The 26323-nt window shown below is 41.2% G+C and overlaps 1 protein-coding gene across 19 annotated transcripts in view; it reads right to left on the bottom strand.

The window, feature by feature from the left end:
* The window catches only part of TLR3 (toll like receptor 3), a 447684-nt gene that overhangs the window by 92242 nt on the left and 329119 nt on the right, over positions 1-26323 (bottom strand). For all 19 annotated transcript variants that reach the window (XM_088832563.1, XM_088832565.1, XM_088832564.1 and 16 more), the window contains one exon: positions 22904-23035. The gene's annotated coding sequence lies outside the window, so the exon portion shown is untranslated. The remainder of the gene's footprint in view (positions 1-22903; positions 23036-26323) is intronic.

Below are 26323 nucleotides of genomic sequence, written 5' to 3' on the forward strand. Positions count from 1 at the left end.
AGGGGACTTAGAGGAGACAACACTTCTCATTCCAGGCTAAACTAACTGAGGGCTGCAAAATTTCTCCATCTATAGAGCACATCCCCTAAGAGGCCCATGACTGTGGACACTGAAGACTGACCACATACGTGGACTGCACGCCTCTGCTGAGGGAGCAGGGAGAGGATGGGGAGAGAATTCAAGAAAACTGGGAGGGGAAGAGCTGTAGACGCCAGGAGCGTGAATTGTGGAGGCAAACATTCTCCTTTCTCCTTTGATCCCATCCTTGCCCTGGGTGTCTGGCTGTTGGAGGATGGGGTAGAAACTGGGGACTGACAGTGTCTAGTTCTAGCCCAGGGACCCAACTTTGGGTTACTGCCCAGGGAGAGGTGTCTGGTTTTATCACCCTGATACATGGACGAAGGATAAGTTCTGGAGGCAGGGAGCAGTCTAATGGGTCATAATTTTTCATTTTCTGTTACTGAATTATCTTTTATCTGTTTGATAAAATAAAAAGCGAACTGACATTTTGGAGAAGGTTTTATCATCTAATTCAGCCCTTTACATTTCATATTTAAAGATGTATGCTGTAAAATACACCCTGTCCACAAACCAGGTTCAGATGGACATCATGTTGAACTTCTTCCATTGATATATTTTTAAAAGAATGAATCTGTTATTTAGGAGAGAAAATAGGTAGACGAGGAGATGGAAGTTTGTTTTGTTTTTCATTTGGTTTGGTTTGGTTTGTATTCCCTTTGCTGACATTTTGATTAGAACATTGTCTACCAAGGGAAAATATTTTGAAACATGACTGCTCAATAAATGTCACGCATTGATTTTTCTGGAATTCATATCTACTGCTAACTCTCATCATGACTTCTATGCTTCACACTCTGCGGATTTTTCCAGAGAGCTAAACTTACAAACATCGCTGTGCATTTATTGCTCTTTACAAACCACCTCTTTCCCCCTTCATCTTCCCAACTGTCTTAATTCACATTTTTCAGATTTCTTTGTTCAGATTACAGCAATGACCTTGGACAGATCCCTAGGCCCACCCCATTCAACCTGTACATAAAAGCCAGCATTCTCAATCTAAAACCCAGTTTACTCATGTTAGTATTAATAACGTCCTAGATAGCTCTGTGTTCTCAGAATAAAGTCCAGCTCCCTTGTAGACTGCAAAGTCTTTCCTGTTCACCTCTCAATATGTGAGATTCTCTCCTAATTGCCTCTGTGCCCACCCTCTATATTTCATTCATTTTGAACTACTTGTAGGCTGCCAAACATTTCTTGTTGTTACAGCTCCTCAAGCTTTTCTGAGAGCTGCTGCTTCTACCTGGTTCCCTGTCCTGTATCTCCTCCATCCAATCACTTCCTTACTTCTACCCCTACCACCGCGGTCTTGGCACGTCAGATCCTACAGCAATCCCCATTCACTCTGTCCACAGCTTACACACATACCCAGCATGGATTACATATCCTTCTTCAATCTCATTTAGCCCCCGTTCACATTTCTAACACATGGACCATGTTTACGTATGCTTTCCTGTTTCTTCATAACTGCTGAATGAATAAATAAATAACTGATGAGAAAAACAAGAATACTATGAAATGAAAGTGGCAATGGAGAACATTTTTCCTATAAAAATGTGATAAGTGGAATGCCATAAGAGAAGCTGTATGTGAAATCAAATATCCTTCTTGAAGATTCACCCAAATTGTGCAACAATCAGGATACAGCTTGGGATTGATCATCATTTTTCATTTGTGATGTAAAATGTGGCACATTCAACGTGCTTCCTCTTGACTTGAGTCACAAGTTTTGAGGGGATAGTTTAAACTGTTGCTAATTAACATGGCACACTTTTACATGTTGATAATTCTCTGTACATTTGGTTTGGCTTCCTCATTTATGCAACATGATTCTGTTTGCAGAGAGCTGATAAAAGCTCTGCAAATGGTCAGCCTCTCACTGTAACTGCCACTGTATTAACTAGCACACAGAATCAAATAGGTGAAACAAGCTTCCAAGCAATCTGACAAGTGCTGCTCTGATGTTTAATAATTGCTAAAGATCAATATTCTTCTTATTTTTTTGACTGCACTGTGTGTCTTATGGGGTTTTAGTGCCCTGACTAGGGTCAAACCCGGGCCTTTGGCAATGAAAGCACAGAGTCCTAACCACTGGATTGCCAGGGAATTCCCTCAACATTCTGTTTAATGTTCAGGGCCCCTTCCCAAGTCAACACTAACTTTTGAGTACACTGTGGAACACAATGCCATATATGACTATCTAGTTTAACGTGATTCCTAAGCCCTAAGGTCCCCAGAGCACAGAGTTTTAGTTGTGCTTTTGCTCAGTCGTGTCCAACCCTTTTGTGACCCCGTGGACAGTATACTGGCAGGTTCCTCCGTCCATGGGATTCTCCAGGCAAGAATACTGGAGTGGGTTGTGTTTCCCTCTCCAGAGGATCTTCCTGACCCACAAATCGAACCCAGGTCTCCTGTATTGCAGGCAGATTCTGTACTAACTGAGCTATGAGGGAAGTCATGAACTATTAATTGCTATATTTGAGGAGTTCAGTAAGAAGGGGGTTTGAAGCAGATCAGTTCAGTCGCTTAGTCGTGTCCGACTCTTTGCGACCCCATGAATCACAGCACACCATACCTCCCTGTCCATCACCAACTCCCGGAGTTCACTCAAACTCATGTCCATCGAGTCGGTGATGCCATCCAGCCATCTCATTCTCTGTCGTCCCCTTCTCCTCCCGCCCCCAATCCTTCCCAGCATCAGGGTCTTTTCCAGTGAGTCAACTCGTCGCATGAGGTGGCCAAAGTATTAGAGTTTCATATTTGATACTAAATGTCTCTGCTGTTGATGGCACTTCTAGTCCTACATTTACCTGTGCCATAGGATTAAAGAGAAAACACGTTTACCAATCGCTGGACACACCATAATATTTATTGGCCTACCAATGACTTATAAAATTCACACTCATACTCCTTTATACTTTCTTCATTTTCTAGGACAGAAGGTCCCTTGCTCTGCCTGCCCAATGACCGCTTTCAGCAAAGCTTCACACACATGTGTTGCTGAATGCTTTTTGTGTGCCAGGTTTCCCTTGTTAAATATTTATGACTCTGTGCCACATTTAAACTTTCCACAGTGTGCAAAGTGTAAATGCATCAAAGAGCCGTGAGATTTCTGCACTCTGCGTTGCAGATCCAAATTCTAGACATGCTATGTCTTTATAGTATCTAATTTTACTGTATTAATAAATTCACAGCCTGGAATCATCTGTTAGGAATGGAAGACCATGAAATCCAGATCCTTTGAAATAAAATGAAATTGGGGCTCAATCTATGTAGGTGTTTAAGTGGTTTGGCCAACAACATACATGTTAACGGAGGTGTAAGTGTTGGAATCCAGATCTTGATACTCCCAAGCCAGCATCTATATAATGGCTCTGATCTTGTACTTAATACCTCTGCTTGGGGCCCTCTGATACTATTTTGCCAACTGCTAATTAGAATTTGCAGCAGATTTAGTAAAGGAAAGTAGATAGCTATTTAAGTAATTTCACAGGATAGAGAATTTTCATAAAATGCTTTCTAAGAAATAAAGCAAACTAATAGATGGTGGGCAATTTTCCAGAACACCACCATTAGCTTTGTTTCAACATTTTTGCACTCAGTATTCAAACAAACAGAAGAGCTGAAAGATATCCACCGCCTAGATGCAATCATTAACATGTATCATACACTATCCTGTATAAAATAGCTAGCTGGTGGGAAGCTGCAATAAAGCACAGGAAGCTCAGCTCGGTGCCCTGTGATGATCTGGAGTGGAGGGATGGGGTGGGGTTGGAGGGAGGCTCGGGAGGGAGGCTCGAGAGGGAGGTATATACATATACATATAGCTGATTCACGCTGTTGTACAGCAGGAACTAATACACCATTGTAAAGCAATTATATTTGTCATATTGCTACATCCCCGTGTGTGTCTGGAAGAAATATTTGAAATTCAACTGCAGACATTATGACACCCTTCTTTCCTAGATATGGATACCCTGCGAATAAGGACATTATCTCCCTAGCCTTAATATTAACATACAACCAAGAAAATTAGTATTTTCCTAATACCATCTAATATCTTATTTCATTTTCAAACTTCTTTATTCCTTATTCATGATTTTATTCTTTTGTTCTTCAATCAGGTTATATTTGAGGCTCATGCATTTAGTCTCCATTAATCAAGTATAATACGGCCCTCCACTGTTTTTCCCCATGACATTGACTTTTGAAGAGAGCAAACCAGTTGCCTTGTAAAATGTCCCACAATCAGGATTTGTGTGGGTGCCGCTTTGCAATGATGTTCACGTTATCGTTACTGTTCATTCTTTTTGTCTCCTCTAAGCTGGCAGTTAGTTCTTTCAGCTTGAGCAGGTCCCGTCTGTCAGTTTGGGGGAAGGCAGAGTCCTGAGTGGCGCTTTATATGGCGTCACACTCTAATGATGTCCAGCTTCAGCCATGCTGCGTTTGATCTTTTGGTTAAGGTGGTGACTGCCAGATCTTGCTACTCTAAAGAAAGATTTTCCTCTTTGATTCCTTAGGTAGTCCAAAGGATGGTTATTTGTCCCACGTGGACTGTCTTGTTTCCTAAATAACTACCAGGTTTGTCCACACTGAAATACCTTTAGGCAACTTAGAAAGCTTTTCTGGGTACATCTTTCCTGAACACATGTCATAACCTAAGAAGAGAGTATTTCTCTAGAAACACCATTTATCCAATTCCATTCCTTCAGAGGAAGTGCCAAAGTCTCCTATAAATTATTGTTGAATTGAACCATGTGTGTCATAGGATATATTGATGATATTACACAGGTTAACTGTGGAATTTCTTTTCTCTTGTCCTACGTATTAAGTATGCCAACATCTGTTCATCATCTAGGTGCAAATCAAAGCCACATTTCTTCTGTTAAACTCCCAGAAATAATCAGAACAATTTGGAGTGTCATGACCTGTTCTTCCAGTAATTCCCTCAGATTATGAACCAGATGAGAACACATGTTGTCTCTTGCCTGTCTATTCTAAACCCCCTAAAGGCAAGAACCATAATTCTGATTTGTAAAAAAAAATAATAAATCAGGGGCACAGGTGGAAATTATTTTAAATAAGAACATGAGGACACATTGTCCAGAAGGTTAGGAGTAAAGAAAATTTGAAACTGGAGAAGTGTAGTCAGCTAAGTAAATGCAGTTCTTGACTTGAGGAAGAGAAAAGTACTTTGCTAAGTTATAGGGGACATACTGTCCCAGAAGCTTCTACAAATTACCTCCTGCCACCAGCAGTTCAGTTACATGCCAATTCCAAAGAGAAGAAAGAGAAAGGGGGCATTGTATCGGTATCATATTTAGATTTTTCTGAATTTTATTCTTCCAAATGCAAAATAAATAATTTGGGTTGTTTGTGATCTCTAAAATTCTTTCCACCAGAAGACAATATGGATCTAGGAGTGTGTTATGTAAGGTTTGAGGTGAGGCTGGAGAAAAGGGTCCACACCGTGCAAGGATTCAGGAAAGAGATAAGGAGGACAAACCAGACCTGGGAGAGAGCGTGGGCTGAGCCACAGAGAAGGAAAGAAAGTGGAATACCTCAAGGAGAGAGAGGAAGGGTGTCATCACCTGGGAAATTGACTTTGTTCCAGAAAATCATAAGAAATAATGCTAGAAGACTACTTGGGGCCCATCACTCACTCAAGATTTTTGAGTGCCTACTACATGTCTAGATAGGGTCCAGAGATAAGACAGACAAGGCCTCCGTTCTCGTAGAGATTATATACCAGGAGGAGAAGACAGATAATAGACACATAGTCAAAAATGTAATCTCACAGCCCTGTAATGTAATAATGAAAGTACTAGGCTTTGGAGCCAGACAGTCTGGACTCAAATCCCAGTTCCCCAGTCTGACCTCGAGCAAGATAGTCAAGCTTTCCAGGCCTCAGTGTCTTAGCTCTATAATGAAGATAATAATAGTACCTGCCTCGTAGGGCTGGTGTGAGGATCAATGAGAAAAACACATGAAAAGCTTTATAGTTTTTATTGTATGTACAGGACAGTGCCTGGCACAGGGTAAATCTGAAACCCATGGAGGCTATTATTATTACACTGGTAAGTGCTGTGATAATAATGAAGCAGAGCAATGGCTTAGGTTTTCAACTTCAGCGTGATTGACATTTGGAGTCAGATAATTCTTTGTTTAGGGGGCAGTTCTGTGCATTTGAGGATGTTTAGCAGCATCCTTGGTTTCTACCCACTAGATGTGAGGACCACCCTCCTAGTAGCATCAGTCAAAACTGTCTTTAGCCATTGTTAAAGGTTCCCTGGCAGGCAAAATCATCCCTGGTTGAGAACTACCAGACTAGAGAATAAACCAGGCATAGTATTTTCAGATAGGGTGATGTAGAAGAGTTCTTTGCAGAGGAACAAGAACAGAATCCCAAATGATGGGAAAGAAACAGCCAGGCAAAACTGTTTGGGAGCATGTCCCAATAGAAAACTCAGCAGGATAAAGGCCCCAGGCAGGAACAAGCTGGTGGGGCGAGCTTGGCTGGAGAAGGGTATAGAAAATGTCAGAGAAGTAGGTTGGGTCAGAGTATAAAAGTCAACAAAGACCATGGTAATAAACTTGGATTTTGTTCTATATGTGCTGAGAAGACATTAGAGGATTTTAAGCAGAAAAAATATATGAATTGATGCCTAAGTTTATTCTTGGACGGCAAGAGGGCAGCTGTGGAAGCAGGGAAAATAGTGAAGAGATGAAGGCAGGGTCCAGTGAGAAGGGAAGGGACTGGATGGGGTAGTTACAGGACCTGGTTGTAGACACAGCAAAATATAACAGGACGCTGATGTGTTCCAGTGGAAGAACCTTTAGAATGGGTCAAGTGTTTGAGGATTAAAGGGCAGATCGGCAACAAACAAGTTTTTAGGGAAGGAGTTTAATAAATCAGTTGTTCTGCCCAGGCTTTATAAAGTTTGAACTCCCATTAGTCATCCTGGTGGTAACTGGGCTGTTGACTTTAATGGAGATAAAACTAGAGGCTGGGGCTGGAGATACATGTTTAGGAGTCATCCACGTTTAGTGACATTTGAACCTCAGGACCACGTGGGATCGCCAAAGGAGGGGAAAAGGTGGGAAACCAAGGCCCAAGTTCTAAAGTATTCCTCCATGTAGAGGCAGAGGATGCAGGAGCCATCAGTGACATAGGAGAAAAACCCAGGGAATGGGGTGTCCTGCAAGATAAGAAAAGAAATGCTTCAAGAAAAAAAATGCCATCTGTGCACACACTACTCTGTTTAAAATGGATAACCAGCAAGGACCTGAGCGAAGTGAGTGAGTGAAGTCTCTCAGTCGTGTCCGACTCTTTGCGACCCTGTGGACTTGTCCCACCAGGCTCTTCCATCCACGGGATTCTCCAGGCAAGAATACTAGAGTGGGTTGCCATTTCCTGTATGGAAAATGGAAGTCTGCTCAATGCGATGTGGCAGCCTGGATGGGAGGAAGTTTGGGAGAGGATGGATACATGTGTATGCATGGCTGAGTCCTTTTGCTGTCCATCTGAAACTATCACAACGTTGTTAATCGGCTACACTCCAATATAGAATAAAAAGTTAAAAAAAAAGAATGTCATCTGGGCCAAATGCTACTGCGAGGTCAAGGAAGAAGAGGGCATTGACTTTCCCTTTGGATTTGACGAGATGGAGGGATTTGGTGACTATGACGGGAATGGTCTTGTTGACGTGATGGGGAGGAAAGGGTGGAGAGGATAATGAAGGGAATGGGAGGTAGGAAAAGTGAGACAGACAGTGCGGCTACTGCTGCTGGGAAGGGGGATAAGGAGAGGGAGCAGCAGAGTTATGGAGAATGCGGACTAGGAGAGGCACTCTCTTGTTGTGAAGATGGGAAACGATACAGCATATCCGAACACCGATGGAACCATTACATTGAAGAGGAAGAAATGAGTGATCCCGAGAGACACTAGAAATAATCGCATGGCAGAATGTACTGAGTAGTGGAATGGCTTGTCTTCTGCAGACAAAGGGAGAGATTGTTCAGTACAATGGAGTGAGAGTCAGAGACAGTCGCTCAGTCGTGTCCGACTCTTTGCGACCCCATGGACTGTAACCGTATGGGCTCCTCTGTCCATGGGATTCTCCAGGGAAGAATACAGGAGTGGGTTGCCATTGCCTTCTCCACAGTAAAATGGAAGAGGAGAGAAATCTAGGTCAAGTGGTGTACTGGGGGTAGAAAAGGAAACAATTCTCGTCAGAATACTTCTACTTTTTCGAAAAAGCATAAAGTCTCATGCGACGAGTTGACTCACTGGAAAAGACTCTGATGCTGGGAAAGGTTGGGGGCAGGAGGAGACGGGGACGACAGAGAATGAGATGACTGGATGGCATCACCGACTCGATGGACATGAGTTTGAGTGAACTCTGGGAGTTGGTGATGGACAGGGAGGCCTGGCGTGCTGTGATTCATGGGGTCGCAAAGAGTCGGACACAACTGAGCGACTGAACTGAACTGAACTGAAGGTGATCAGCTGATACCACATGGCTGGAGGGTACAGGTTGAAAGTTTTAAAAGAAGATATTAGTAAAAAGTTCTCTGGGAGTGTGAACAAGAATATTTACTGGGAAATTTGTTACAATTGCCAGGCAATATTAAGACCTATTTGAAATGTGTAGTCCTATACTTAAAGTAAGACCCATAAGCATGCTTGTGTCTATTTCCTTAGTTGCATTTGCCATTTGAATCAGATATAAAGTAGTTAGAGAGTTGGGTTTAACCAGACTGGTATATTGTCAGATAAGTATACACAGGGAAAAGTGAAGGACAAAGGAATTAAGGGAGAATGCAAGGGGGTGACTGCACAAACAATGACAACCATGCAGTTGAATAGAAAAGTAGCACATGGGTGGCATCCTGGGCGGGAGAGGAGCTTGAGAGAGAATGGATACATATTAATGTGTGGCTGAGTTGCTTCGCTATGCACCTGAAACTATCACGACATTGTTAATCAGTCATACTCCAATATAAAACAAAAAGGTTAAATAAATGATAAAAAAAAAAGTGGCACATGGGAAGGACAGTGAGAACTTAGTAGAGCCAATGCCTTGAAATTCTCAAGGAAATAAACAATTCTTGGAGTGGCAATGCCAGAATCTAATACGAAAGGAGATAATTATCAGGGTGGATAGTTACAACTGAGATTTCAGCAATGGCCATGCCATTGGAAATGAATGGTAGGTGAGAGAGAGCTTTGACTTTTGGGGCAAGAAGTTTGGGCTCTTATCTTCTCGAGCAAATGGTTTAACTTGGAGTTGATGGACCAATGAGTACTGAGTCAGAATAAGGGTGTGTGCATGTGTGCATTTAGGATCCCAGGTTCTCTCAGATGATCAAAACCATATCTGAACTGCAAAATGTTCACAACTACTTGTCTAGAATCTAAGAAGTGGGCAACCACTGAAAGCATCTGAGCAGGAGTAATATAATGAACATGCTATTCAGGGAAAAAAAATGGGGCTGAGTTTGAAAGGGCAGAGAGAATAGGAGATGTTCTATGGAAGAAGAGATGAGCAAGTCTCCACTAACACTGCTCGGAAAGTGGGAGGTGTGGGAGCTGACTGTAAGAACCCCTGTCTGGGGCTGACTTCCAGTGACACCCAGGGCAGCATCGTGTTTTCACATCACACTGTATTCCGCACTTCCCCTCCCTGCCACCTCTTCCTTTTCTTACTAAAGTGAAGTGGTGGCTTATGTCTCATGGTTTTAAATAGGCATCACTTGATGGGCTCCTGAATGAGAAGAACGCAGGGCTTTAGTGGCTTTACTACTAGAGTAGAAGTCTAGAGTATAAGTCCCCATAGTGAGGAGAGTCTCTTATTTATGTTTTTAATCCTTAAGGATCTGAAGAGGTCATATCATCAAGAGAGGTCCTCAGAGCCATTTGTGGAATGAATACATGAAGAAAAGAAGGAAAGTCCCTTCGTCCTCTGGATGCTTATTCAAACAGTTTTTGAGTTATGATATTAGCCAAGGGGGTTTCCCTGGTGGCACAGTGTTAAACAATCCACCTGCCAATGCAGGAGACACGGGTTTGGTCCCTGATCTGGGAAGATCCCCTGGAGAAGGAAATGACAACCCACTCCAGTATTCTTGTCTGGAGGATCCCATGGACAGAGGAGCCTGGCGGGCTACAGTCCATGGAGTCTCAAAGACTGACATGACTTAGCAACTAAACAACAACAGCAGCAAATTGTCCAATGAGGGTGAGGGTTAAAGGAAAAATCAGCAAAATTGCCAGCTGGAGAGAAAGCCTCCAAAGAAACTTACTGGGCAAAGTTTGAGGACATATCTTCTCTAAAGACTTAATTTTTTTTAACCTCTGGAGAAAAATGCTTTGAAGAAGAACTCTTCGATGTAGAATAAAACTAGAATCTTTGGAAAGCATGCACCACAGCAGGCTAGAGAGTGTGAATAGCCAGCCAAAGGTTAGCTCCTTTACCTAAGCTTTATGATCTTTTCAAGAAGGATTCCAATTTCAGGTGGCCTACTTTTACCATAATACCACTGTTCTCGGTTAAATTGCACTCCCCACACCAAGTTCATATTTTGAAGTTCTAACTCCCAGGACTCAGAATGTGACCTTATTTGGAAATAGATTGTTGTTAACTTAGTTAAGATGAGGTCATGCTGGGAGGAGGGTGGACACTTAATCCAATACAACTGGTGTCCTTATGTTGTTGTTGAGTCACCAATTTGTGTACAACTCTGTGACCCCATGGACTGCGGCATGCCAGGCCTCCCTGTCCCTCACTGTCTCCTGGAGTTTGCTCAAACTCTCATCCATTGAGGCAGTGATGCCATCCAACCATCTCATCCTCTGTTGTCCCCTTCTCCTTCTGCCTTCAGTCTTTCCCAGCATCAGGGTCTTTTCCAATGAGTCGACTATTTGCTGTTCACATCAGCTGTCCTTATAAAAAGGGGAAATCTGGACACAGACCCACATGCATATGGAAAGCACCATGTGAAGATGAAGGCAAAGACCAGGTGACTCATCAAGAAGCCAAGGGATGCCAAGGATGGTTAGCAAACCACTGGACACCAGGGGAGAGGCCTAGGACAGTCTCCCTGCCAACTCTCAGCAGGGAACAACCACAGCTAACACCACTGACACCTTGATCTTGGACTTCTAGCTTCCCGAACCCTGAGAGAATAAATTCCTATTGTTCAAGTCATAGAATTTGTTAGAGCAGCTCTGGGAAGTTAATAGACCCATAGAGATCATTCGATTGCAGCCCTGCCTGCCACTTCAATGGTTACTGCTAAACGCCACACTTCACAGTGAGTCTGCAATAACACTGTAGAAGCTCTGTCATCCTAAAGGAGACGAAAAATCACTGGGTGGATGGTGTTTCTACCAACATGAAAATGTAATTATCCACACGCTCTATGCTGCCTTTGAAGGCAGTATGGTTGCTAGTGTTTCAGACGTTCGTTCAGGAAATTGGCCATTATTAGTTACCATCTCATCTTTCTGACTGAGTGGCTAAAAACAGCCATCAGAGCATTGAGTGCATGGAATCTACATGCTTCCTCCATGACATACACACATTGAATTAGCAGAGGAAGGCATTTTCAGGAGGAGCATTGTAAAATAGAAGGCTTAAGAAGAATTCTGCTTTCCCCATGAGTGCCAAGGTATTGATTACAGAGAGCTGAACACATCACAGAGGGATAATTGACAAGTGACTCCTAAACGTGTGCATTTAAAATGGATGGTAAAACTCTTCATGAGCAGCTGGGAAAAGGTGTGTTCCCTTCAGAGGATAAGTCAGAAATGGCGAGACCTGAACACAAGGTGGCCTGTCTGTTCCAGGGAGTCTGCACAGATGCTGGTCTCAGACGCTCCCAGTGAACGCAGCCCTGCAAAGCAGGAAAAGTGCTTTGGGGAGACTGTCTGTTCTTTTCACATTGTCTAATAAAAACTTGGCTTTGGGTAAAGAGAACAAGCCATGCAGTTAGCTTAGATCCTTAATGGCATTGGTTTGGTAAAGGTTTATAGGGCTATATTTAAGTGACCTAACACAGCGTGAGAGGATCCTTTTTTCATGGCAACAGGAGTCTCTGGCCGAAGTACATATGTCATCATCCTCACCTACAGAGTTTAGAGGAGCCTAGACTCACAGCCCTTCCTTTTTGCTGGCCGTGGCCGCCGGCACTGGAAAACTATGCGTAGGTTATGACAGGATGACCCAGCACCACCTCCTGAGCCCTGTGATGGCCTCAACATGATTTCTCCAGATTTTAGGGGCTCAATCCCCTTCTTCCCCTGTATCCACTGCCTTCTCTGCTCTCTCTCACACAGATTCCATTTCATCCCATAAGCAGAGTTGTGCAGCTGTTTCTAAGTAACCTGTTTGCCTCTTGACGTTGGGGTCCCCAAAGTCCAATTGGTTTCCTAAGGTGTTTTCTCAAGGTTTAATTGAAGAAAGTAGGGAAAACCACTAGACCATTCAGATATGACCTAAATCAAATCCCTTATGATTATACAGTGGAAGTAAGAAATAGATTTAAGGGTCTAGATCTGATAGAGTGCCTGATGAACTCTGGACGGAGGTTCGTGACATTGTACAGGAGACAGGGACCAAGATCATCCCCATGGAAAAGAAACACAAAAAAGCAAAATGGCTGTCTGAGGAGGCTTTACAAATAGCTGTGAAAAGAAGAGACGCGAAAAGCAAAGGAGAAAAGGAAAGATATAAGCATCTGAATGCAGAGTTCCAAAGAATAGCAAGGAGAGATAAGAAAGCCTTCCTCAGCAATCAATGCAAAGAAATAGAGGAAAACAACAGAATAGGAAAAACAAGAGATCTTTTCAAGAAAATTAGAGATATCAAGGGAACATTTTATGCAAAGGTGGGCTCGATAAAGGACAGAAATGGTATGGACCTAACAGAAGCAGAAGATATTAAGAAGAGGTGGCAAGAATACACAGAAGAACTGTACAAAAAAGAGCTTCACGACGAAGATAATCACGATGGCGTGATCCCTCACCTGGAGCCAGACATCTTGGAATGTGAAGTCAAGTGGGCCTTAGAAAGCATCACTACAAACAAAGCTAGTGGAGGTGATGGAATTCCAATTGAGCTATTTCAAATCCTGAAAAATGATGCTGTGAAAGTGCTGCACTCAATATGCCAGCAAATTTGGAAAACTCAGCAGTGGCCACAGGACTGGAAAAGGTCAGTCTTCATTCCAATCCCAAAGAAAGGCAATGCCAAAGAATGCTCAAACTACCGCACAATTGCACTCATCTCACATGCTAGTAAAGTCATGCTCAAAATTCTCCAAGCCAGGCTTCAGCAGTATGTGAACCGTGAACTTCCAGATGTTCAAGCAGGTTTTAGAAAAGGCAGAGGCACCAGAGATCAAATTGCCAACATCCGCTGGATCATGGAGAAAGCAAGAGAATTCCAGAAAAACATCTATTTCTGCTTCATTGTCTGTGCCAAAGCCTTTGACTGTGTGGATCACAATAAACTGTGGAACATTCTGAAAGAGATGGGAATACCAGACCACCTGACCTGCCTCTTGAGAAACCTGTATGCAGGTCAGGAAGTAACAGTTAGAACTGGACATGGAACAACCGACTGGTTCCAAATAGGAAAAGGAGTACGTCAAGGTTGTATATTGTCACCCTGCTTATTTAACTTATATGCAGAGTACATCATGAGGAATGCTGGGCTGGAAGAAGCACAAGCTGGGATCAAGATTGCTGGGAGAAATATCAATAACCTCAGATATGCAGATGACACCACCCTTATGGCAGAAAGTGAAGAGGAACTCAAAAGCCTCTTTTTTTTTTTAATTTATTTTATTGGAGGCAAATTACCTTACATTAATATATTGGTTGGTTTTGCCATACATTGACATGAATCCTCCCCGGGTGTACATGTGTTCTCTTTCTTGAACCCCCCTCCCACCTCCCTCTTCCCCATATCCTCCCTCCATGTCATCCCCGTGCACCAGCCCCAAGCATCCTGTATCATGCGTCGAACCTGGACTGGTCACTTATGATAATATACATGCTACAATGCCGTTCTCCCCAATCATCCCACCTTCACCCTCTCCCACAGAGTCCCAAAGACTGTTCTATATGTCTATGTCTCTTTTGCAGTCTCGTATACAGGGTTCAGGTTACCATCTTTCTAAATTCCATATATATGCGTTAGTATACTGTATTGATGCTTTTCTTTCTGGCTTACTTCACTCTGTATAATTGGCTCCAATTTCATCCACCTCATTAAAACTGATTCAAATGCATTCTTTTTGATGGCTGAAAAGTACTCCATTGTGTATATGTACCAAAGCTTTCTTATCCGTTCATCTGCAGATGGACATCTAGGTTGCTTCCATGTCCTGGCTATTATAAACAGTGCTGCAATGAAAAGCCTCTTGATGAAAGTGAAAGAGGAGAGTGAAAAGTTTGGCTTGACGCTCAACATTCAGAAAACAAAGATCATGGCATCTGGTCCCATCACTTCATGGGAAATAGATGGGGAAACAGTGGAAACAGTGTCAGACTTTATTTTTGGGGGCTCCAAAATCACTGCAGATGCTGATTGCAGCCAGGAAATTAAAAGACGCTTACTCCTTGGAAGGAAAGTTATGACCAACCTAGATAGCATATTAAAAAGCAGAGACATTACTTTGCCAACCAAGGTCCGTCTAGTCAAGGCTATGGTTTTTCCTGTGGTCAGGTATGGATGTGAGTGTTGGACTGTGAAGAAAGCTGATTGCCAAATAATTGATGCTTTTGAACTGTGGTGCTGGAGAAGACTCTTGAGAGTCCCTTGAACTGCAAGGAGATCCAACCAGTCCATTCTAAAGGAGATCAATCCTGGGTGTTCATTGGAAGGACTGATGCTAAAGCTGAAACTCCAATACTTTGGCCACCTCATGCGTCGAGTTGACTCACTGGAAAAGAGTCTGATGCTGGGAAAGGTTGGGGGCGGGAGGAGAAGGGGACGACAGAGAATGAGATGGCTGGATGGCATCAGCGACTCGATGGACATGAGTTTGAGTGAACTCTGGGAGTTGGTGATGGACAGGGAGGCCTGGCGTGCTGTGATTCATGGGGTCGCAAAGAGTCAGACATGACTGAGCGACTGAATTGAACTGAAGTTTCCTCCCTAAGAGGCACATTGGAGAAAGCTCATAAAGGAATTGTTTTTCTCCCATTTTTATTCCTGTACTCTGAACACCTATATAGTGAGACCAGACCATTTGTTTACATATCCTTGTTATTTATGATTTTCTTCTCTCTCTATTGCTCTTTTCTTTCCTTTATTTTTTGTCTAATACTTTTTAGCATAATCAGACTATAAACTTTTTCAGGACAGAAACTTTCTCCTTAGCTCCTGATATAGTGTTGTATATATAGTAGTTGCTCAATTAACGTTTATTCTAGATTCCCACTTTCCTCATCCCCTCCTTCCTCCTTTTTCCTTCTCTATTCTGAATAAGAACGAAATATCATAATACTGTCTTTAATATGATTGTGCAATTTTACACAGAAATCTTCACTTAATTATATCATAAAATTGTACATCATTTATCAATTTAAATATTTTTCATTTAATCAGTATGTCTCTAACTTAGCTACTAAGGAAATTATGTTTCAATAGGGTGGACATATTAATGCATTGAGTTTTTAGAGACATACATTTTGCAGGCACTTGAACTTTTATAAAAAATATGTTGCATTCATGACTTAATTAATGAAGAGAGAGGTAGAAATTCACAAAACTTCTTATGCAGATCATTGCTATTTTTTCCATCACAGAATTCTTACATTCTTTTTATTATTCCATTGTATATACGTATTACATCTTCTTTATCCATTCCTCTGTCTATGGGCTAATATTTCAGTTGCTTCCATGTCTTGGGTATTATAAACAGTGCTTCAGTGAACATTGGCGTGCATGTATTCTTTCAGATCACGCTTTTCTCCAGATATATGGCCAGGAGAGGGAGTGCAGGATCATGTGGTGAGCTAACCATGATCTTTAATGCTAAGTCCACGACCTCCAGAGAGCCAAAACTGTAAGGAAATTTCATGACATGTAGCCATCGTGTGCCTGATTAGGGCTGTGGTGACTGGTAACTGAACTGAGAGCTCACTTATTAAGGGGCTGTGTTGCTAACTGAATCTGTTCATAAGATGAAGAATGCTTTACATGATGTGAACGACTCCTATTCTCCCCATGTTAACTAGTGTTTGGGGCCATAGAGTGGCTTAATGCAATCAGTGATGTTCCTGTAACAGGTGGATCCTATAGCAGAGTATCTGAATAAACTAATATCTAGGAGTGAAGGCTTCTGAAGACTGCTGATACTCAAAGCGCTAAGGAATGCAGGACTACTTACTTGCAAGAAGCCCCCCAGGATCTCTGTGAAATCCTAGCAGGCTTGTAAGCATCCTGCATTAAAGAATTGGCTAAAAATAGCAGCCAGCTTAGTGGCAGGCTGATAAAAGAATAAATGTCAATTTCTTTGTGGTAGCCTATGAGCTCAGGATCTTACAGACCTGTGACTTCACATGGATAGTCTCACTATTTCTTACTGTGCCAGTTAAAATAGATCCCATTCTTTTTTTCTTTCCCTCTCTCCAAACTTTGTTGTTAGACATACTCTCCCAGGATAATAGGGAGCCATGTAATGAAATCTTTTTTCAAAGCCACCATTCTGAAGTATTTGAGTTTTTCATCTTCACTTCATGAACAATCTATTCTTAGGAGATAGTTAACTTGATCAGCTCCATAAGAGATGAGATTCAATTTTCAAGGGACATTTTGAAAAGTTAAAAAAAAAATCCTACACTGATTGTTAAGTACCTACAAATATGCTTAGCTAATCCTCATGGTATCAGTGTTATCCCCAATTTAGAAATGGCTAAGTGGAGAAAGATTAAAGCTACCCAGCAAAAGATTAAAGGGTAGCTGTCTAATGTCTCTGAGAAAGAGAGCCACAGAAAATTGAAACCCTCAAATATCACGAAAGTACTACTTAAGCCAAGAGCTATCTGGTTTACCTGCTTTCTGCCTCTCTGATCTTCTGTATCCTTAGTGAAGAGGAAGTCAGATATAATTGCCAAGGAACGTGTCGGCATTTTCATCCAAGTCTGCTTTCCATGTGCTGAGGGACTCTCAACAAAAGTACTAGTCTCCTAGCTTTCTTTCATATTATTCAAACTGCCATGACAGCAAGTCTCATTAAATGGGTCATTCAAAAGCATTTTGATGATCCATCTTTAGCACTAACATATTTTGTGAATTTGTGCAGATGACTTTTCTTATACTTTTCTTATCAGAAAAAGAATAGTAACATTCTTTCCTTTCATTTTAATCAAGATTCAATATTCCAAATGTTGCCTTGATTCATAATTCAACATTTTGAACTGATAAAATTCAAAACTAATTGTATTAAGTTCCAAGCTTTAACATCTTGAGTCTTTGAAACATCCTAACTTCTTGAGGGAAACTAGTGAAAATTCACACACACACACACACACAATTTTCTTGTAAATTTCTTTTGAGTCGCCAGTTAAAAAATAAAATTAGAATATTCCAAGATTTAAGTTACATCACACTTGGAATGTTGAGTGGCCAGACTCTCTCAGACATACCCACTCTATTCTGCTCTGTTTTTTCCCTTTCAATCACTCAAGCCCTTTTAGGAAGGATGGAATGGGGGTACTTTGTGTGGCAACACTAGACAAAGCAGGATCTGTTACAATGTCCCCTGGCTGAAAAAGTACCTTTCTTTCAGCACTATTGTACATCAGCTGTCTCCAGTTACAGCCAAAGTAGGTGTGTGATATATGACTGGACTGGCTACGAATGCAGGGACAAAAATCCTGGGACAGAGACACCTTGTGCTACAGTAAACTGATCTGCCCCGGCCTTCCATTAAGTCATCCAGCTCACAGAATGGGAGCTTACATCAGAGATGGTGGGAATTGGTTTGAGTTCTGATTTGTATCTGGCCATTCAAGATCTATAAAAGGAGTGAATTTAAAAGTTTTCTTTTACAGAAACGATGAAGACCAATTTAAATATCCCAAACATCCTGAATTTAGAACTAGGAAGATTTTGCTACTTTAATATTTAAAACAATGTGACATACAACATCACAATTTTTATCTGATTTTATAATATTTTCTTAGAATTGCTTTTAATCCAATGCGAATGACATACAGTCTGCATTTCCTTAAATGGAAATGCTAATACTATTCATATTACTGGAAGATTAATGAGGAAGGACATTAATGAGGACATCTAAAGTTATTTCTTTGAGTAATAGTTCACAGTAGTAGTCAGCTTTTTTGCTTGTTATTAGAATCTGAAATATATATTCATACGGCCAGAAATTATTTACCTTATTTCTAAGGAAAGAATGTATGTAAAAGGCATTGGGAATGACCCTAGGAGCGTTATGACAGAAGTAGTTGATGTTGCTGGGATTATATAAGAAAGGTAAGTCATAGGAAAAGCAAAGAGGACACTTTACTTATGTAATTCAACATGCAATTTTGAGCATCAGATATGTGTCACCTTGGGCTGGGTTTCCCAGAGATGCAAGATATGGAAAGAGGACAGGAAGGGAATGAGACATCTTTGAAATAAAAATGAAAAAGATGATAAAAAGACTGCCAATAAGCAGTGAAGCTAGGTCACTATATCATGTCTTTCAAGTTGTCTCAATTTAATGCCATGTCTCTGTGAAGTGGTTAAATAGCCTATGTGTGTCCAATTGCTTCTAGTACAGTATGTATTTTACTTTTCTCACCTTGAGTGCTTTTCCAAATCAGAAATTAGGATAAAAATTTTTTTTAATTATACAGGCAAAAGGCCCATGCATTTTCTATTATCTCATTTAATTATCAACTGCTTAAGATGGGCTATTAACCACATTGCACAGACCATGAAACTAAGGCTCAGAAAGATTAAGGAGTGTGTTCACAGCCACAGATCTAACTAGTGGCTGAGCTGGGATTTGAACAACATTTTGTCTGGATGCAGAGCCTGTGCCCGTCTCACTTTAGGCATCTGGCCAGCATCTGCTCTCAGCACGACAGACAGGACACTGGAGAACGGAAGACTTGAGACAGACTTCTAGACAGAAGAAGTACTAAAATAGCTGGGACATAGTTTTCAATCTCCCAAGGAAGCTGGAGCTTGAACTAAATGATAATAAGCTCCTGCCTTAGGAGACCAGTTGACTATGTTGGGCCGTAAGAGAAAGGACTTGATGTTGCTAAATAAGTTCACGGAAGAATTCATTCTTCATGATTCCCCCAACATCCCTTGTTCTCAGAGAACAACACAAAGGCTCCGCTGTCACCTGGAACCATCTTAGGAGCTACAAAAGTTTTCTTCCGGCTTCTGCTTTGATTTTGTTTAGAGGCTTCTGGATGAGATGCTGCTTCTATGGGTTCATTCTGACTTACTCAGACAGGCTATCCATACACTCGTGCATCAGTTACAAGGCTGGATAAACATCCAAGGTGCTGCGGATAACTGCTGCCCTGTTAGATCGTGTCTAGACTGTTTTTCTTAATCATCACATTTCTCATGTAGCTTCCATGGCTAAACGAGGAGTTGTTTTTTGTCTGCCATATTCATGATACATTACTGTCAGGTGGCACCAGCGGTAAAGAACCCGCCTGCCAGTGCAGGAGACTCAAGAGACGTGGGTTCAATCCTTGGGTCAGGAAGATCCACTGGAGAAGGAAACGGCAACCCACTCCAGTATTCTTGCCTGGAAAATCCCATGGACAGAGAAGCCTGGTGGGGTTGCAAAGAGTCAGACATGACTAAGCATGTATGAACACATTCCTGATACACGGATGTCTCCATCAGTTCTTGGAAGTCAGCATTTCTCAACCTCCATACTATTAACGTTTGGGACAAATTCTTTGCTGTGGGGCTGTCCTGCATTTTGGAGGATGTTTACTAGTGTCCCTGTCCATGCTTCAGTCCATGGGATCACAAAGACTGGACAACTGAACAACAACTGTCCTTTATATACCCGATACCTCTAGCTTAGGACTAAAAAGAATGTCTCCGATACTGAAAATATCTCCTGAAAAGTACAATTGCTCCCATTGAGAATCACTATTCGAAGGAAGATGTACTTGGAGTGTCATGTCTTGGGCATCAAACACTCTATTCACATACCAGATCACTTCAAGAATCAGCCCATAAACAGAACTGCCTTTAATTGGGAGGTTAATCTGATCAACTCTGATAGTCATTATTAAAGAATTGCCTGCCTGTACTCCTCTGAGCAGGTGACTTTAACTGGAAAGTGATGTTGGGTATCACAGGCAATAAGACTGATGTGTTCAGTATACCTCTGCCAGTCATTCTCCCTGCTGTGATTTCTGGTCAATTCCTAGAGGGGAAGCCACATCTATGTAAACATTTCCTAGATGGAAACAGACCAAAGACCATTGTGATGACCCTACTTTTCTAATTTAGTTTCAATAATTAGGGATAGGAGTCCACCTCGTGGTCCTGCTTAGACTCGGAAATAACCTCTGCATTTCGTTACTCTGCATTCACTCTTGTTTCCATCTCATCCACTCTTCATATTGCAATTTAATGGCCCTTTTACAGTGAAAAAATTGAGTCTTGGCATTCTCTAATTCAAAACCCTTCAGCAGTTTGATGACCCATTAGACCCTTATGAGATCTGATCTCTCCTTATTTATCCATCCTCATTTAATTATCTTTTTTAGTTTTGTTGAGATATAAATTGATAAACACAAATCTGCACATATTTAATGTATAAGTTTTGATGAGTTTGGACATATGTCTACATTTGTGACACCATCGCCCAATCAAGATACCAAGTACATGTATCACCTCCAAAAAATGTGTGTTCTTTTGTGTTTCATTGTAGTAAGAACATTTAACATGAGTTCTAGCCTCAATATATTTTATTATTTTATTTTGTTTATTTATTGTTTTTGGCTGCACTGCACAGCTGGTGTGATCTTAATTCCCCAACCAGGGATTGAACCTGTTGCACCCTGTAGTGGAAGCGTGGAGTGCTAACTACTGGGCTGCCAGGGAAGTCCCCCTTACTATATTTTAACGTGCACAGTGTGTTGTACAGCAGGTCTTTAGACCATATTCATCTTGTATATGAGAAGCTTTATACCCATTGAGAAACTATTCTCCATTTCTCTTCCCACCCCCCCAGGTCCCTGGTAACCACCATTCCATTCTCTATTTTAGATATCTTATATAAGTGAAATCAGGCAACATTTGTCCTTCTATGACTAGCTTATTTCATCCAGCATAATGTACTCTAGGTTCATCCATGCTGTTGCAAATGGTAGGATTTCCTTCTTTGTTAAGACTGAATGAATTCCATGGACAGAGAAGCTCTGGCAGCTACAGTCCATGGGGTCACAAAGAGTCAGACATGACCGAGTGACTGAGCATGCATGCATTCCATTATACAGACATACTATCTTTTCTTCATCATCTTTATCAACATTTAGATTGTTTCCATATCTTGGCTGTTGTGAATAGTGTTGCAAATGACATAGGTATGTAGATATCTCTTTGATATCTTGATTTTAATCCTTTTGGATTTACATGCAGAAGTGGGATTGCTGGATCATATGATAGTTCAATTTTTAATTTTTGAGGAACTCCTGTACTCTTTTCCAGAGTGCCTATACCATACTACCGTCCTACCAACAGTGCCCAAGTGCTGAAGTTTCTCTACATCCTCACCGAAACTTACCTAATTTTGTTATAGCAGCCATCATAACAGGCACGAGGTTATATTTCATTGTCATTTTGATCTGCATTTTCTTTACAACTATATTGAGCACCTTTTCACACTCCTTATCCAATCTCATTTTAAACCACTGACCATTGCATTCTGCTCTCTGGTACACAATTCATATAAACCTCCCATCACAGGATCTTTTCATAGGCTACTTCTTCCTCCATCCTCCTTTCATTGAGCTAATTCCACATATTTCATATTCCAGCTCAAATGCTTCTCCTCATAACAAGACTTCCAGATGTCAAACATTCTAAGCTATCAGTGTTAGATTTGTTTGTTTGTTTAACCCTATTATAGAGCTATTTTTCTTTCATTTGGAATATATATTTTGTTCTGCAGTTATACATTTTCAGTGAAACAACTATTTGATTAATGTCTGTCTCCAATAGACCCTAAAGCCCGTTCATCAGGACCTATTAATTTTTTCTCTCTGGTATAAGTCTAGCACATAGGAAATTCTTAAGAAGTATTTCTAAAAGAAGGAGCAAAAGGAAGGGAGGCAGGAAGGAAGGACAAGGAAAGAAATGTAAAAGTGAAATAAATAGACATCAAATGTCAGTGTGAGATTGCAATCCAACCCGTCTATCTTTACTTTCCTGGATCTAAACTGTCTCACTAAATAGATGGCTTTTTTCCAATGCACAATGATTTTTCCATACATCATAATGGTCTTTTGAGTTAATTATCACTTTAGGCTTTGAGTCAATAGGCAAAATCTTGCCAAGACTTACATTTTAAGAAAATGCTTTGCAAGGTGTTAGATAAAACACGTATGGAGCACATGTGGATGCCCTTAGGAGCAGACTCACGGGAGATGAAACTGAACACAGCTAAAGTTGCTGGGAAAATAAATGCTCCATTCAGATCTCTCTTAAAGCTGCCATTCATTTGGTTCTCTTGATTACATAAAATTTTTGTTGAAAGTGGTATAAAGGCCAAAGAACCTTTCAAAATAATGTGAAAAATTGAAAAGTGGTACCTGTGACTTTGTTCTACGGAGCATCCCTTCAGACGAAAGCCTTTTGTTCCCCTGTCCTTCATGTCCATCTGGAGAGCCATAATTCATTACACAGTCCATCTTCATTTACAGTCTTTTCGTCACGCGTTATAGCTGAACGAGGTGGAAAGAAACCCATTAGACATAACCCAGGCTTTCCTTTACCAGCGGGCATCAGACAGCCCCATCAAGTCATTTCCAATTAATTACAAATCGATTGTATATAAACATTTCAACACTGTTTTTCAAATGACTATAAAGAAGTCATGATTGGTTACAGAGGTCAGGAAGAAGGTGGAACAGGAAGAGGGAGAGGGAGCGCAGAGAAATGAAACAAAGCCGCCTGATCGTTAGTCTTTGTGGTATTTATAAATGTCAATTGGCACTGAATGATGGATGAGTTTCAGAAACCTCAAAACCCAAAGAATGCATAATGTTAACTTAATAGATTCTTGCAGGCCTGGGTTACACCACAGTATTTTAAATAATCGTACATTCATGGTAATAACATAATAGTACCTTTCATCTCCAAATCTCAGATATTTGCACAATTTATAAACCATCAAACTCTGAACCAGCTGCTGAATAACATTCCGCTGTGTGACTATGTAACTTGTTATACAGCAAAGTTACCTGTGTCTTCTCTAAGGTAACACATTAGAATGGCAACTCTGTCGACCAGATTATCAAAGCATACTTTCAAGACAGAGTGGAATATTGAAGATGATCTGTATATAGAAATTACACTGTAATGGGAAAATGGTACTGTACCACTATTTTTTCCAACTGAGATTTAGTGAAGCAACCAAATGCAATGATACAGTATTATTTTTCTCTTCCCAAACTTTTTAAAGGGAGAGAAAATGTACTGATTTTTAAGCCCAGAGAAAAAGGGTCACTCTAGTTCGGTTTTCTAATCTTTGTGTTTCTTGTGTTTCTTTGCTTATAGCTGGATGTTGCAACTTTGGCAAAGATTAGATCAAGCTTGTTGTAAAAGATCCAGGTTGTTGTAAAAATAACCCAGTCACAGGATCATGGAATTTCAGACTAGAAAGAGAATACTTCAAGACGTATCTATTTTGGCACTCCAAATTTTCTTTTGCTTCCTTGCTTTCTTTCTTTGTTAATTTCTGTATATAAACAGCTATACATATTGGAAGGTATGTATGTTGAAAACCTTGAGAAAGGTGTATGGTTTTATAAGGACCTGTTATAATTAAATTCAGTGTGATTTAGAGTTAACCATCTCCCATAGGGGAAGATTAAGTTATGTTTGCTGTGTGACCTTTTAAAAAATTTAACCTTCAGAACTCAAAAAAATATTTTTCTGGGAATGCATTCAAAGTAAACCATTGCAATGAATGAGTCTTTGAAAAGTCATTCATGCATCCAAAAATCCAGAATGATGAGAATCTACTCTAGTTTTAAGATCCCAAAGAAAGACATTTCTTGCTATTAAGAAATCATTTCCTCTAACTGCTCCCTTGCTGGGATGACCAACAAGTCTTTATGCTCCTTAGAGTCTGATCTAATTAAATCCTCAAGAAGAAAAGAGAAAATTATTAGTGGTAGGTGATTGCTTAAGGCTTTTAATTCCATGCTTGAGATCAGATAAAAGCAAAATACAGATTCCGAGTTTAAAATGATTCCGTCTAACTGTGTTGGTTTAGACTTATCTTCAAAGAATCACTTGGTGAATCCTTAGATATGACTTTATCAGATACTTTAAAGAAATCCTCTAATGGCATAAAGTGAAGAGAAACTAAAGAGCCTTTTGATGAGGGTGAAAGAGGAGAGTGAAAAGGTGGCTTAAAACTCAACAGTCAGAAAACTAAGATCATGGCATACAGTTCCATTGAGGTGAAGTGAAAGTCACTCAGTTGTGTCTGATTCTTTGCGACCCCATGGACTATACAGTCCATGGAATTCCCTAGGCCAGAATAATGGAGTGGGTAACCTTTCCCTTCTCCAGGGGATCTTCCCAACCCAAGGATCGAACCCAGGTCTTCCGCATTGCAGGCAGATTCTTTACCAGCTGAGCCACAAGGGAAGCCCAACAGCTGCTGCTGCTGCTGCTAAGTCACTTCAGTCGTGTCCGACTCTGTGTGACCCCACAGACGGAAGCCCACCAGGCTCCCCCGTCCCTGGGATTCTCCAGGCAAGAACACTGGAGTGGGTTGCCATTTCCTTCTCCAATGTGTGAAAGTGAAAAGTGAAAGTGAAGTCGCTCAGTCGTGTCAGACCCTTAGCGACCCCACAGATTGCAGCCTACCAGGCTCCTCCATCCATGGGATTTTCTAGGCAAGACCCATTACTTCATGGTAAATAGATGGAGGGAAAGTGGAAACAGTGGCAGATTTTATTTTCTTGGGCTCCAAAATCATTGTGGATGGTGACTGCATCTACAAAATTAAAAGATGCTTGCTCCTTGGAAGAAATCAATGACAAACCTATAAGTCAGTTCAGTTGCTCAGTCGGGTCCAACTCTTTGCAACCCCACAGACTGTAAAATGCCAGGTTTCCCTGTCTACTACTAACCCCCAGAACTTGCTCAAACGCATGTCCATCGAGTCTGTGATGCCATCCAATCATCTCATCCCCTTCTTCTCCTGCCTTCAGTCTTTCCCAGCATCAGGGTCTTTTCCAAGGAGTCAGTCTTTCATATCAGGTGGTCTAAGTATTGGAGTTCCAGTTTCAGCATCAGGCCTTCCAATGAATATTCAGGACTGATTTCCTTTAGGATTGACTGGTTTGATCTCCTTGCAGTCCAAGGGACTCTCAAAAATCTTCTCCAACATCACAGTTCAAAAGCATCAATTCTTTGGCGCTCAGCTTTCTTTATGGTCCAACTCTCACATCCATACATGCTGTCTAGGTTGGCCATAGCTTTTATTCCAAGGAGCAAGCGTATTTTAATTTCATGGCTGCAGTCACCATCTGCAGTGGACAAACCTAGACAGCATATTAAAAAGCAGAGACATCACTTTGCCAACAAAGATCTGTATGGTCAAAGCTATGGTTTTTTCCAGAAGTCATGTGCACATGTGAGAGCTGGACCATAAAGAAAGCTGAGCGCTGAAGAATTGATGCTTTGAGACTGTGGTGTTGAAGAAGACTCTTGAGAGTCCCCTGGAGAGCAAGGAGATAAAGACCGTGATGCTGGGAAAGATTGAGGGCAGGAGGAGAGTGGGTGACAGAGGATGAGATGGTTGGATGGCATCACTGACTCAATGGACATGGAGTTTGAGCAAGTTCCAAGAGATGGTGAAGGACAGAGGAGCCTGGTATGCTGCAGTCCATGGGGTCACAAAGAGTCGGACATGACTTAGTGACCTAAACAACAACAAAAAATCCAGATGTTGTCCCATTCAGTTCAATTCAGTTCAGTCACTCAGTCGTGTC

Source organism: Moschus berezovskii, chromosome 26 (assembly GCF_049115385.1).
Source record: "Moschus berezovskii isolate FMDL1 chromosome 26, NW_MosBer_1.0, whole genome shotgun sequence".
Classification (NCBI taxonomy): Eukaryota; Metazoa; Chordata; class Mammalia; order Artiodactyla; family Moschidae; genus Moschus; species Moschus berezovskii.